At 40.8% G+C, this 14,212-nt stretch overlaps 1 protein-coding gene across 5 annotated transcripts in view; it reads left to right on the forward strand.

Moving 5' to 3' along the window:
* ANKRD6 (ankyrin repeat domain 6) overlaps positions 1-14,212 on the forward strand; it is a 91,398-nt gene continuing 77,186 nt past the window's right edge. Inside the window, exons 1-2 of one of the 5 annotated variants that reach the window (XM_051777787.1) lie at positions 1-230; positions 565-697. The gene's annotated coding sequence lies outside the window, so the exon portion shown is untranslated. Of the gene's footprint in view, positions 231-287; positions 473-564; positions 698-9,566; positions 9,586-14,212 lie in introns of those variants that run through there. The other 4 variants (XM_051777784.1, XM_051777785.1, XM_051777786.1 and 1 more) reach the window with 4 other exon arrangements.

Raw genomic sequence — 14,212 nt, forward strand, 5'->3', positions numbered from 1 at the left:
CCCGGCTCGGCCCCTCGCCGGCGGGAGGCGGCCCGGGCGGAGGGGGCGCTGCCCGCCCGCCGCTGCCGCTCGGTGTCGCCCTCGCAGCGGGCACGGCGGCGGCGGCGCCACCTCCGGGGCAGCCCCAGCGCGGCGGCGGAGGCGCCGCTGGAAGCGGCAGCGCCGTGTCCGTGCCCGCCGTGTCCGTGCCCGCCGCGCCCGGCGGGTCAGTGTGCTGCGGGGGAGCGCAGGTGAGCGGGGCGCCAGCCCGCGCCCGCCCGCCGGGGTTGGGGTGGCTGCGGCGGGGCGGGCGGGGGCGCGGGTGGCGGGGGACGCACAGGTGATGGCGGAGGTGGCGGGCTGAGCTGGGGACGGGCCCGGCGAAGCCAGTGTCCAGCGCCCGAGTAGAGAAAGTGTTCCCGTATTCCGGCCCGGAGCAGGGTCCGAGGAGGGACCCCCGCCTCGGGCAGACACGAACCCTCCGGGCTGTCCCGTAAGTGCAGTAGCCTGTGTCGACGTAGGGGTTCAATTGCAGATTTGGGAGTATAGACGAGGAGCCTTAACGCACTTGTTCCAACTTTTAAGGCCGAGTCTAATGAGAAATGGAAAGCTGGCTCGAAGTAATTCTTCCTGTTGTTGACATCACCTGAAAACTCCACTGGAAATATTTCCACTAGTTTACTGCAAACATCAGCCGTCCCTGAGGTCTCAACGCCTTGTGAGTACACACTGGCTGCTGGTAGAGCTCTCTGATTATGAAAATCCATGGCTACGGCATGTAATTGTTCTGCAGTGTTCATTTTATTGCGAACATTAATAAAGGGCTTATCATGCCCTGGGGTGTTGTGTGCATTACCGCATAAGCTGTAGACAGCGCTCTGGTTTTTTTTTTCTTTAAAGACATAATTGAGATCTTCATATTTTTATAATTATGTGGTAAGTGATTCTTTAGGTTCATGGTTGGTATTTCTGCAATGCACATGACCAAAAGGACATGTTGTCTGCTACTGGATAGCTTTTGTTCACAGGGAAAACACTGAGAGGGGTAGAAAGTGTCTTGTTGGTAGGTGGAACAGTTGTTTAAATGAACTTAGAATGTCCTACCAATGTTAAAGGAGCAATGTATTGGGAATATCAGTAAATCTGTCTCTGTTCAAAGATGGAAAAACATAACCATGCCTAAATTCTTATGCAGTGTTTGTTAGGCAGGGACCACATCCTCTAGTAGGACTGAGGTTTATTCTGAGGAGAATGTTATTTACTTGCTTTCAACGTGGTATGTCTGGCTGGGCATCTGGTTTTATAACAACTTATTTTGGCAGGCTCAAGTTCCAAGTGTTGTGTAATCTTCATTCTCTAGATACTTGGAAAACAGTGTTTCTGGAGATCTGTGATTACATGTAAGATCTTCAGTTGCATCGCAGACCACAAGACATGGTGTAATGACACTCATTCAGACCTTCATAATAATTTCTGAGCAGAAAACACTTGTTGAATACACTGCATGTACCAAAAGTAGAGTTGGTTGGCTATATAAAGTATTTAGACACCTGGTATGTTGATGATGTGTGCCTGTTTGTCAGTGAGGACCTATTAGTCTGCAAGAGGGAATAGGAATTCTGTAACAATAATGTCATTGCTTCTCTCCTTGTTTTTTTTGTTTGAAAATAAACTAATAAAATTCAAAAGGGGCTTTGTGATAGTACTCAGGAAAGTTTTCGCTTTCCCCTGCTCCTTAGTACTTACCCAGACAATGCTATCAACCTCATGTAGGAGACTGGCCTTGAACACTAGAAATGAAATGATCAGTAAATGATGGGTAAAAATAAAGTGATCAACCTCCTAATCATCCAGGTGCTTTCTTAAAGCTTTTTGCAGAGTTGTTTTCTTTTTTTGGGAACAGAAATTGTCTGGACTAATGGGGCTCCAATGTTGGCTGCTACAATGTAGTTGCAATGCCAGGCTTAGCATCCTGACCTTGTCACAGGTGGCATGTTCTGGAGTTCAGATTATCAAATTTATGATGTTCTTTGACTAGATTAGATGAATGATATCTTAATCAGGTGCTTGTAGAGTGTGGTAATGAGCCATTGAGCCTCAAGCTGCATTTCTCCATCTGTCTTCAGCTTCACCTCTGCTTGACTTTGCCAGTGAGTCATTTTGTGATGTAAGAAAAAGATCTTGCTGCCCCTTACTCACTAAATCTGTATAACAGGTCTAACAGTACTTATCAGTTTGGATGGGTGGCATAACAGCGACCATTTCTAAAGCACTTTTAAGTTCTTAAATTAATTTTACCATCTAGTCTCTTCTAAACTTTTTCTACTCCTCATGCTGCCATTCAGAAGATGGACTTGTGAATGCAGGTGTTTCAAAGTTAGGAAAAGTTGGAATAAACGTGTGAATTCCAGGCCTATTTGTTGTGTAGCTTTCATATGCATTTGTGTTGGATGTTCTCCATATTCTGCTTCCTTTTACAGGTTTTGATGACATAACACAGTGATGCTTTGTATCAGAAGTGGTGCTAGTTTGGCCAGACAAGTATTTTTCTTGTTTTCTGGACAACCCTTTGAGATCCAGTTGCAGGTGTGCAGGTCTTGAGAGTGAAACAGGGAAGGATGCTGTTTGGTACCAGGATCACGAGTGTTATCAAAAAAACAGTAATGAAATTAATAAATGTCAATTTAGAACACATTTTTGAGAGGTGTGTGATAAATGAAGCATTAGGGCTGCACAGGACTTTGAGGTTGAAAGAAATGTAGCACATTACTACTAATAGTTAATCGAGTATATTGAAAGTGGTAGATGTCTTGTGAAAGCAGTCCTGCTGTGGTAAATGAAGCCACATTGGATGGCCTAACCAATACAGTACATCAGCTTGAATTCTTGCATTATCCAATTGTCCAGGGTTGTCTTGATAGCCTCAGTGATGTACTTCTGATCGAATATCAAGTGCATATCTAGCTCATTATATGGTGCAGGACTGTAGATTGCTGGCTTGTTCTTCTACTGTTTTACTTTTGAACCTTTGTCAGTGATTCTGCCATGTGTGACATGAAATTCTGGGTCCTTAGAATCGACAGGAAGACTCTCTCTCAGTGCCAGCACTCATGTCTTCCTGCCTGCTCCTCTGTGGCTCTCTCCTTCCCACTCCTCAGATCTGCTGCTGGTCCTCCAAATCCTAGCTGCATCTCATGCAAGCCATGGCCACAGGGGAAGCTGGCTGTGATTGGGCATGGGATTTGGGCTCATCTGTGGAAAGTGATAGATGGAAGCATCTGGTGTAGATGCCAGCCAGACGGAGTGTACTGGGGCTATGGGGTAGCTGGGGTGTGATGTGCTGAGCGTGGGCACCCTAGTGGGTTTGCCCTAATCCTGAGGAAAAATTTATCTGCCCCTATGCCAAAAAACCTAAGATTTTTTTATCTTATGTTGTGATCAAAAGCATATTTGGAGCACTCTTCAAATCATGAAGTTTTACCTCCTTCAAATCCTGGTTTTAAACAAGCTTCTTGTGACAGTCTATCCCTTACCTTCCCTTTCTCTCTTATGACTTGCCACCTTCCCCACTTAAACACCATCCATTTTTGTGAAGTGAGCCACTGAAGATAAAGGTTTTGTGTGCATGTCCTGGCATGCTGTTGGACAAAAGCGTTTTTGTTTGCATTATAGAAAATGCATTTGGATTTGATGAAAATTAATTCCTTAAGGGTGTGTATCTTCATTGTGTCTGCATTGCAGTGGGCTAATTTCCTTTTCCAGTTTGAGATGCAAATTGCTTTAAGTCAGTCAGGAATATTTTCTGTTGGTTTTAATAGCATCTGCAATGTGACATCTTAGCAAGACCTGTTGCTAGTCTATTTATATTGAGGCAATACACTTCTGAGTTAGAATTCCCTGAATTGTCTCAGATAGGTCAGTCACTGAGGAAAATTGCCAGCTTTATAAAATTAAAAAGCACCGTGAGTGCATGATGATTATATATAAGCGCAATATTTAAATAGCTTTTTAACAGTTATCACAGTGAATGATTTTAGGTATGTTTTACTTTTATTAAGAGTTTGACGTCTGGGTGTACAGCAGTTGCAGAAACTGCAGCTGGTTCAGAGTCTTGGGCAGGATCTGATCTTTTCATCGTTTCACTACTGTCTCAAATAATTGCACTAATATCTGCAAGGCATGCCCACTTCTTAAATCAATTCATTAGTATTTTGTAAAGCTTACATATGAGTAATTTTCCTTCATTTTCTTTCTGACCACTTTTGTGATTAGACCATGTCTGGCTGAAGTCTTTTGAGAGGATTTAGGGATGGGGGCACGAGGGTTGTCTTTCTTCTGGCTGTGGAATTATCTGCCTGCCATCTGCAGTCTTTCATTGACATTATTGTTCTGGTTTAAATCCAGATTTTGAAAGTACAGCACTTTGTTATCGGTTTGCCTTTTCCAAACTTTACAGCAGCTCTTGCAGGTATGTTTTTTTCCACAGCTTCTGTGGAAAATCAGGCCATGCTCTTTCCATGTGCTCTTGTTTGTATTTCTTTCTCTAAGTAAGAGTGTCATTGGTCTTAAGTCCTTACATTCTTTCTCTTTTGTTATGCTGTGATGTAACTTCAGCCTTTGGGTAGCCTCCAAGATCTAAAATTTGCATGTATGGAAGCACATTAAGTTCGTATAGATTTTTTTTATGGTAACAAAATTGCAGAAGTATGTCTTCAATGTTACATTTAATCATTGAAGAGTGCCGGATGATGGAGTTGCCCACAGATGTCAGAGAAGATGCTGACCAACTTTTTTTCATGTCAGAGTCAGAAGATAGTTAGAATAAGTGTAAATGTTATGCTTTAACTTGTATCATTTTATTATTTGTGCAGTAAACAGGAGTCTCTGCCCTAAAGACTTGGTAGCATGGAAAAAGCTCGGAGACAAGATGTAGTTGAAAATTGTTTTTCTTCCTACCCCTGTGTTATGCTCCCTGCAATATCCACTTCTTTCACAGGTTTAGATTCTCTTAGACATGCTGAAATCCAGTCCCTGGACTTGTCAGTTTTATGTCAGATGCCTCCCCCCGAAAAGGGGTTGTAGAGGATCCAATGGTTTCAGCCCCTGTGCAGATAGAACTTTGCTTTAGCATGGGAGATGGTACCCCAGTTTTGATGTGTTATGACTTCTTCCAGAGGTGTGCTAGTTTCCTCATGGAGCAGCTGTTGAATGCCCTGCATTAGTGCAGCTAAGGTTTGTCTATTGATATGAATGGCAGACTCAGGTGTGGAGTAAGCTGAAGCATGAATTTGAAGTACAGTATTTTATTAATGAACAGTCAGCTACCAAGTTGGATTCTTTTCTTTCCCTCTAAGATTACACTTAATCAGTTTGGAGAAGCTAGGATTTAAGAAATCCTGACCTGGCATGCACTGGGTGAGGCTGTCATCCATTTCACTCTCTGGTGTCTTTGCAAGTGGAGGTGCTCCTGCAGATGAGTAGCTTAGTTACCAGCGTGCCTGATAAAGCAGAACTGAATTTGGGTGAATGAGGACACCTCAGTCAAGAGAGCGGGTATTGATGTTAGCTGTCTTAGTTTCTGCTAGCCTCAAAGTAAGCAACATCAAATCTAATTTATTTAAATTCTAGTAATGTAAAGAATGTTCAAAAACTTACCAAGTGACATAGATGCCTTTGAGAAAAACAGAATGCCTAAAGTTAACTGCTTCTCTGTGGGACCATCTTCACAAATCATAGTATTTCAGACAACCTGAAGGCAGGGAGAGTTGGGCATTTTTCACTGACTAGGGCAGGACTGTCCATCTGGGGAGATTTCTTTCAGTTTTTCCTGTGAGGTGGCCAGGAGCTGAACAGGTCACATGCCTGCAGATATGTTGAGCCTGGTTTGGTGGTGTAGGTGAATGCTTTCATGTCAGCCTGGCTAATTCTCATCTCTGTTATGTTGACTCCATTTAATTTGCAGAGAAAAATTACATATATTCTCCTTAGTGCCTTTTACTCTTTTAGGGCATCCATATCAATAACTCTGTCAAGTTGAGGAGGGAACATGAGTGAATGGGAAACAGACTGAGAAAAACAGAGAAGAAAGGCTATGGAAACCACAGCTTGAAAACTGCTTTTTAATAAGAAGAGCTATTTCTTCTCCCTTGCTTTAAGCCCAAAATATGATGGTTTAATATGGTGCCTTTTAGTAGTTCTCCAACCTGATTTTTCTCTACTTAATTATGTGTTGCCTTTGGTTGTCTTATGTTCTCCTTCCTTGAAACTTTTCTAGTTTTGCTAAACCTTTTCCAAGAAGAGAGGGCAGAGTGACAACTTCCAGGATGCAGTTGAACTTCTTAGATGGTTGAATAAAGGTGGTTTTGGTTCTGCAATAATAATTTTTAGCACTGTCCCTGCTTTTTAACTGTGCTGATGCTTTAGTAAGAATAGTCCACTGTAGATCCAGGATCTCGTTTCTGAATCATCCCGAGCCCATCATTATGCATATGAAGTTGAGGTGTTTTTTCACACCACGAATATCAGTCTGTGTTTAAATGGTATTGAATTCTGCCAGTCATTTTAACAGTTGTTTTCTTTCCCTGTCCCCCTGTGATTCATTGGTGGCTATAATGAACTCAGTATATTTTAATGCAGATGGCCATGGAGCTGCTAGGCTTGTGTCCTTCCCCTGTGAAGACTGACCTTGAACCATTTATTTCCTGTATAACTGGTTCTCTGTTAGATGAGGACTTTTCCTGTTATCCTGTAGCTGCCTAGTTTTTATAATATGGGGGGGTTGGTTTTTTTTGGTTTGGCCTTTTTTTTTTTAAAGCAGCCTTCCTTCCTGTGAGGGGAATCTTTGGGGATTGGACATGAGTTATTGAGGAATAACTTTACATCAGTGAAACAGTGGTAACAGGCTATGTATAAACTTACCACAAATATGAAGTAGCTTAATTTAAACATCTGTCTTCTGTCCAAACAACTAGCATTCAGCTCTAACTATTCTACATTGCAATCACATCTCAGCTTGCTTCATAAAATTTTAACTTTCAGTATTCTCTTTGGGATTTAGTTTTGATCAAAGAGTACCCTCGGTGGATTAGAGTAACTCACTTCCACTTCTCGTTCTTCCTACTTGTCAGACCAGAATGACTGTTTCTATATTTAGTCCTGCCTTGCTTATTCGGAAAAGATCCATCCTTTCTCCATGAGAATTTTATGCTTTGTTTATCTGGTAGCAAGGTGGGACCCAATGTGAAAAGTGAATGGCAAAATTAAAAGGTTGGTATGGATACTTGCACCAAGTAGCATGCCACATCAGTAAATCAAAGCAGAATTTGTAGGTATAAGCTCTGGTCCTTGGCAGAGTCTCTTAACTGAAAAAAGTCATATTTTTAAAAAGGATTCCCAGATTTATTGTCTCCCTACAGGAGTAATTTAGGTTGAAAAAAACAAACCCCAACTTTTCTTCTGCCTCCTCTCTCTTCCCCTTATTTCTGCCCACCAACATGTGTTTAAGAAGTTTAAAACCAAACTTCTGGGTTCCATATTCTTTCAGAGAATTTAGCGTTTCATGTCTATAACTGCAGACATACAAATGAGGAGGATGTTGCTGCTTCATTTACTAGAATTTTGTCAGGTTTTTCTTCTTTCTGTTTTTAATCCTCAAAGTGAAATACTTGGCATGGAACCTAGAAGCACCTTTTATTCAAAATCTAGCATACAGACCTTGGATCCATGTATTTCCAGCTTTTAAGTTTTTAAAATAATATGAATTTGTTTACATACCAGATGTGGTTTTGTACATCCAGCAAGTGTCTGAATATAATTACATAGGATGAGCTGGTTTTGGTAACATGCACACCAAGAAAACAGGTAGGGTTGCATTCAGGAGAACTGAGCACAGTATTTGAAAGAAAAAGCAAGACAACCTTTTAAAGGTTTATTTGTTCTCCTCATAATTTGAAATTAAGACTCTCCTTGACTAAGCTGAAAAAAGTGTTTCAGGAGGCTGCAGTGTAAAGCCAGTTTTGTCTGGGACCTGTTCTCAGTCATTCCCAGAGATGGCATAAAGAGTGTCAGTGGAATGGAGAACTTGCTCTGTATTTCAGTCCTCTGTAGCTCTCATGAAACACACAGGTACTCCGCCTTGGTGGAAAAAACACTAAATGCACTTTCAAGTAAGCTAAGCCAGGCAGGGTTATCAGAGAAGAGTGACACTATAATGGAATTTCTCAGCACACTATTAAATGTGTATTAGAGTGTTTCACATTGAGATGATGGATTTTTCTGTCATTCTCAGGAGCTGTATACTTGTCCTCTTCCCCAAAATACTAGGATTTTGAAAAGCATTAATTATATAGGCAGTGTCTTAGTTCAATTGTTATTAATAAAGTCACCTTCTAAATTTTAATATAGCAACAAGCATCTGTTGTATGTTTGTCCTTTTTATTAGTGAAAAAAAAAACTAACCTTCAGTCAATTAGTTCTCATGCTTCAAATTTTGATTGTGAGTATTCACTCTTCTGCTAACAGGGAAGTTTCTCGTGGTTTTGTATATCTCAAGCTTAGCTTAAAATATATATGGTGTTTCAAGAAAAACAGGATCAGGCAAAAGTGTCTGTAATGCAAAAGTTAGCAGATTTTACCAAGTACCATTAAAAAAATCACTTTCCTTATGTTCCGTAAGTGGGATTCTCAGACCTTGCTTATTTAAGGATCAAGAATAAAATGATACTTAAGTAATGACTCTTAACAAAATTCCCTTGCTTTGTACTCGAATAACAGTATGGCCCTTAAAGAGGTAATTATCAACAACTTGTGTGTAGCAAAATTATAATTAGTTTACTGTATTAAATCTCAAGGGATAGACCTGAAAAACAAAACCTTCAAGTAGTTTTTGCATTATTAGATAGTTTAAAGATGGATGCCTATTATCCTGTTTTGTTTTTTTTTTTTAAATTTTATGTTGTATTTTGTATTGGTAATGCTGAATCAAAACTTGATTTCCCTGCTTCTCTGGCTGATCTCATTTAATTCAATGATTGTTTATGTGAATAAGGTGCAAAGAATGTGGCTTTGTATGAAAAACATCCTCCCTGAGGGAGTTGTAGTAGGCTCACACTTAATGTGAAAAAACCAAACCAAAAGAAAAAGAAACCAATGTTTATATTTCCTTGTCTTGTTGTACAATGATTTGCAGTGAAGTTTCGTATTCTGTGAAATTAAATCTGCAGCCAAGATGATATGATATTGTACAATTTTTATAATTCAGCATGCAGGTCTGTGCTGTTAAAACAATAGGCTGAGTGTTTTAAGGAGCAGATAGCCTGACTAAAATAACATGTGTTGCAAAAGAAGTTGCAGTGCATTTTCGATAATGTTCAGCAGAGAGATACTTGTGAACTCTGCATGGTGTGTTACAGTCATGGGAGTAGTTAACACGATAAAGAAAATCCCAGCTTTCTTTCTGTTTACAAAACTGGCCTTTCTGGAAGGACTGGAAAACAAGAATACAAATATATAATATGTTTGCTTTCTCTTTCTTCCCCTCTGTTCTGGCCTCACTGTATTGAGACAAAAATAAATGGGAAGACTAACTGTAAGAAAATGGCACTTAGGGTAAGTCCTTCTCTTCCTTAGTTTTCTCTCTTTGTTTTGTACACTATTGAGAGCAGATGGTTGTGTGGCAACACAGCTCCTGTGATAAGGTATGATTCAGTCCTGTAGTGCCAACAAAGAAAAACTGTGCTGTTAACACTTCCATACGCACATTGCAGCAGCTGCACGTCCAAAGATGGATCTGCATAGTTCAGGAGTGAAGTTTGATCTTGTCTGCACTGAAATGCTAACATGTGTTTTAGCCATATTAGGCCACTCTTGTGGTTTTAAGGTAATGAAGATGTCCTTGACCTGTTTTCCATTTCATTTTCCCATGCAAAATTCCTTTTCATTTTGTGCCACTTCCAAAAGTTCTGTATTGTTGTCCTCTCCTTTGTCCTCATACTCTGCATCCTTGTTCTGAGAATCATCTGATTTTCTTTGATCTGTTCCTCATCCCCTACACATCTCTTGTTGTTTTGCTAGTTGTGTTCTGACAGTGGTTAACGAGTGCTGAGTCACCACTTTGAACCCAGAGATGTGAATATAGCAAAAGGTTGTTTGTCAAACCTTTAACAAAGAATTTGTGAGAGAGTGAAAAAGGATCTATGTCCCTCTTCCATGCCTTTCCAAGTGCTCTTTACCAGATTGGTGGTTGTGACATGTCTTCTGAGGCTTTTTAAAAGCTCTATGTTCAGGATTTTCTTCCTAGTCCTATCTTCTAGGTTTTACCTGTCTCAGTTTGCAGTCTCATTTTTTCTGCTTTCACTTCAACTTTAGTAATGTTTGGGTCTTGAGGCATACTTTTCTATATCTGCTTTCAGCTCTTTTTACTTCAACATCATCAGCTCATGGGCTTTTCTGGTTGCTCTTCCAGTTTTATTAGGCTTCCAGTCCTTATCAGTGCACTCTTTTTTAAATAACATTGGTTCACTGTGTTCCTTGGTAGGAAGGATGATGAAGGAATATCTGTTTCTATCTCATTGGACAGGAACTGCCACCTCCTTGAGATTTTTGTTGGTGGGTTTTTTTGTATGTTGTGAAAGTGAAAATGGCATCTCTTTTGGAAGAGTGTACTGGAATATAACAGGCATGGGGATGCTAAGCTTCATAAACATAGGGAAGCAGAAGGCCAGGAGAAAAATCCTACCTGTTTCTGGGAACATGGTCCAGGAACATGATGTCCCTTTAGCATGACCCTACCCTTCTCTGTTATTCCATTGTCAATTTTGGTGGTTTTTTGCTTCATATTTCCATTTGGGGTCTGGGCAGCCTTTGTGGGCAGATAATGTAAATATTCTCCATGTGTTAGCATGATCTTGCACGAGCTGGTCTCTCATAATGTGTGAAGGAGACTCAGATATGCTGAAATTTCAAAATATTCATTAACTATAAAGCAGGTACACTGAACTGCATAATCCTTTTCAGTACTCGAAATAAGACCAAAACATCTATTTTGGCTGTAGACAAATTAGAAACGTAAGGAGACTGACATGGGTGCAACAAAAAGCATCATCCTTCACGGTTCCTATCAATGGCTGACTAAGGAGCTTCTTGTACTAAGGGACCCTGACTTTTACCAAGATGCAGTAGGTAAGCCTATGTAGTAAAGCTTTTCCAGATTTTCCTTTCTTGCAAGCTGTGGAAAACCTCCACAAGCATTGAGAGGCCGAGTGTCTTTAAACCCAGCTTCAGTTCCCAGAGAGATGGCTTCCACTACAAGGTTTCTCCTTTGGGTTCCTGCAGGGCCTGTGAGCACACAGGAGAAGGCAGGGGAAAAAGGAGCAGTGAGGGGGAGTCATTTGTGTTCCTCTTGCACTCTCAGCTCTCTGTATGTGACACAAGTACAAATATCTCTGGATGATGAACCTATGACTTCTTGTGTGTAGCCATAAGGGCAGAGTCTTCACTGGGAGCTGAGATTCTGTTCTGCAAGAGGAGCAGCTTTCAAGAGATGCAATCTCTGTACTGTAGACTCTTTAATCACCTAAAATTACATTAGTGATGTTCCTTTTAATCTGTGCAAAGAGTCTGCTGATGTGGGAAATTTTTATTTTACCTGGTTGGGTATCACATTTCAGTGCAGCAGATGGCATGTGTATGACAAGTGCCATTTAGTAAGAGAGTAAACACAGCAAGAATACACCCTGAGTCATTGGTATTTTCTTAGGTCTTTTGTAACATCAAAGCACCCTTGTGCAATACTTATTACAGTCACCTGATGCAAGATCCAAGGTTTTGTGATACCTATTTTCTTCTGTTGTTCCAATGTTAGTACAGCTGGCAAGATTCTCAAGAGATATATGGAAGAGCAATGTGATATTCAAGGTGAGTTGTGTTAATCGAGCCGTAGCCTGCACTGAGATTAACTTCAGTTACTTGGTCTGAAAGTATTTTGTGTCAATGTGTAGCTTTTTAGAATTACTTAACTGAGATGCTGGTTTGCAATATAAGTAGAATAGGAGAGAAACATATGATTTAGTTTATTTTGAGCTTGATACAGAAGCATTCCTTGTGAGTTAAATGCTGAGCTGAAGGTATAAGACTTGCTCTGCATGGCCTTAGCCTGCCAGTACAAATGAGGAAGGGCATTTTGAGAACCAGGCTGTTTGATGGATTGGAACAAAGGAGCCCTGGGGTAGGGAACCATAAGTCAGACTTCTGACTGAGATTCCCACCATTGGACTCCTGCATGGAGTGGGGAAGAGTTTTCTGCAGAACTTCCAAAGAATTTAGCAAGTATTAAAGAAAGCACAGAGGGTGTCCACAACCCACTGAGAGATCCTTCAGCTCCATGTCTGCCATGGGGTCAGGCAGGAGGATCAGGACTTCCGAAGTATTGTCTGCATGACCTAATTGGAGATCACTCACAAACATCACCTATACAAATACAGCTGTAAAGGGCAACTTGACCTCGTTGTATACTTCATAGGGGGATTAAGAACACTTTTTACAGATACTGTTTCTTACGATAGTCTTTCTTCTAGAAGAACTCGAAGCATGTTAGTATCTGCATGGCATCTCAGTCTTCCTGTCCCTGAGTTTTGTTGATAATGGTGAGTGCATTAAACATCAAAGTCCTGTTTCACTGGGGAATCAAGTCCCCAGTCTGGTCCCCCAAGTCTAGAACTTGTCATCCTTGATGACTTTTTCCCACTTTTTAATTACTTCAGACATCTGCTTTCCACTGATACTGTCTAATTACCTAGGGGCAAAGTTAAGCTGTTCATTTCTGTTGTTCAAAGTTTCCAGTGGGAATGGCTTCAGAAAACCTTCAGACTGACACAGGACATAAGACATGTATGCGTTCCCTCTCTGTACTTTGTAAGTCTCATCCATGTACTTTCTCAGACTTTTTGAAAGGATGTGTTTCCCGTGGTTCATGAAGTACCCTAATGTGTGATTTGCTACACCAAAGCTGGTTATTCTCTGACTTTAAAAAAATAAGACCAAACTGACTATTGAGATAGTAATTGCCAAGTTTATCTCTCTATATAGGATAATCCCCACGGTGTTCTGTCTTTGCAGCTTTAGCGATAAACCTTGTTTCAGTTTTAATTCATCTTCTTTGCATTAACTGTATTGATTTTTTGCTTCAGTAACAAAACTATGAATTACAAATCCAAGTATAACCCTATTGTACTTATCGTGGTTATGGCACTCACAGTTAGGTTCATTAGGCTAATGCATTAAAAACCTTACTGGCAAACTGAATGTCTAAGAGGAGCAGAATCATGGAGTTTTAGACTAGTGCCACCGTTCTTGACTACCTGTGTTTATTTTGCATCACGTAAAATACCAGCAAGAACACCGTGCAGGAGAGATCTGAGTATCACAGCATTTCCTCCTTGGATATGAACAGTTGATGAGGAAAATGAACTTTGATGTGCCCACTAAAATCATTGATTTAGTTGTGTTTGCTGCAGAGAAATTGCCTTACTTTGCATTGGTTTGGATATTCTCAGATTTGCATGGAGAAGTGTCATGGTTTAACCCCAGTTCACAACTAACTTACCACACAGCTGCTTGCTCACTCCTCCTTCCTCCACTGCTGGGATGGGAAGGAGGATGGGAGAAAAAAAAAGTAAAAAGAACCCCTCATGGGTTGACATAAGTTTAATAATTGAAACAAAGTAGAATATAATACTAATAATACTAATGATAATAGTAATTAAAAAAAATCAAATAAAATTCCAGAAAAACAAGTCATGCACAGTGCAATTGCTCACTACCCACTGATGCCCAGCCTGTCCCCAAGCAGTGATTGGCAGCCACCTAGACAACTCTCCCCTGCTCTATGGGTATGGAATATTCCTGTAGCCAATTTCAGGTCAGCTGTCCTGACCATGCTCCCTCTTCACTGGCAGAGCATGAGGCACCAGAAAGTCCTTGACTTAGAGTAAGTACTACTGAGCCACACCCAAAACATCAGTTTGTTATCGATTCTCCCGCTGAATCCAAAGCACAGCATTGAACCAGCTACAAAGAAAATTAGCTCTATCCCAGCCAAAACCAGGACAAGTAGAACATTGCTGCTGTACTGTTTCTTCTTCAATAGTTAAACAGCTCCGGATGAATTGAGGGAGGGAAGTGGTTAACGCTACATGTGTGGAACATTCTGGTCTGGTCCTTGTTTATCTGGTGGTTG

The sequence above is a fragment of the Manacus candei genome, unplaced genomic scaffold (genome assembly GCF_025592945.1).
Source record: "Manacus candei isolate 608988 ecotype Guabito, Panama unplaced genomic scaffold, ASM2559294v1 h1tg000011l, whole genome shotgun sequence".
In the NCBI taxonomy this organism is placed as follows: Eukaryota; Metazoa; Chordata; class Aves; order Passeriformes; family Pipridae; genus Manacus; species Manacus candei.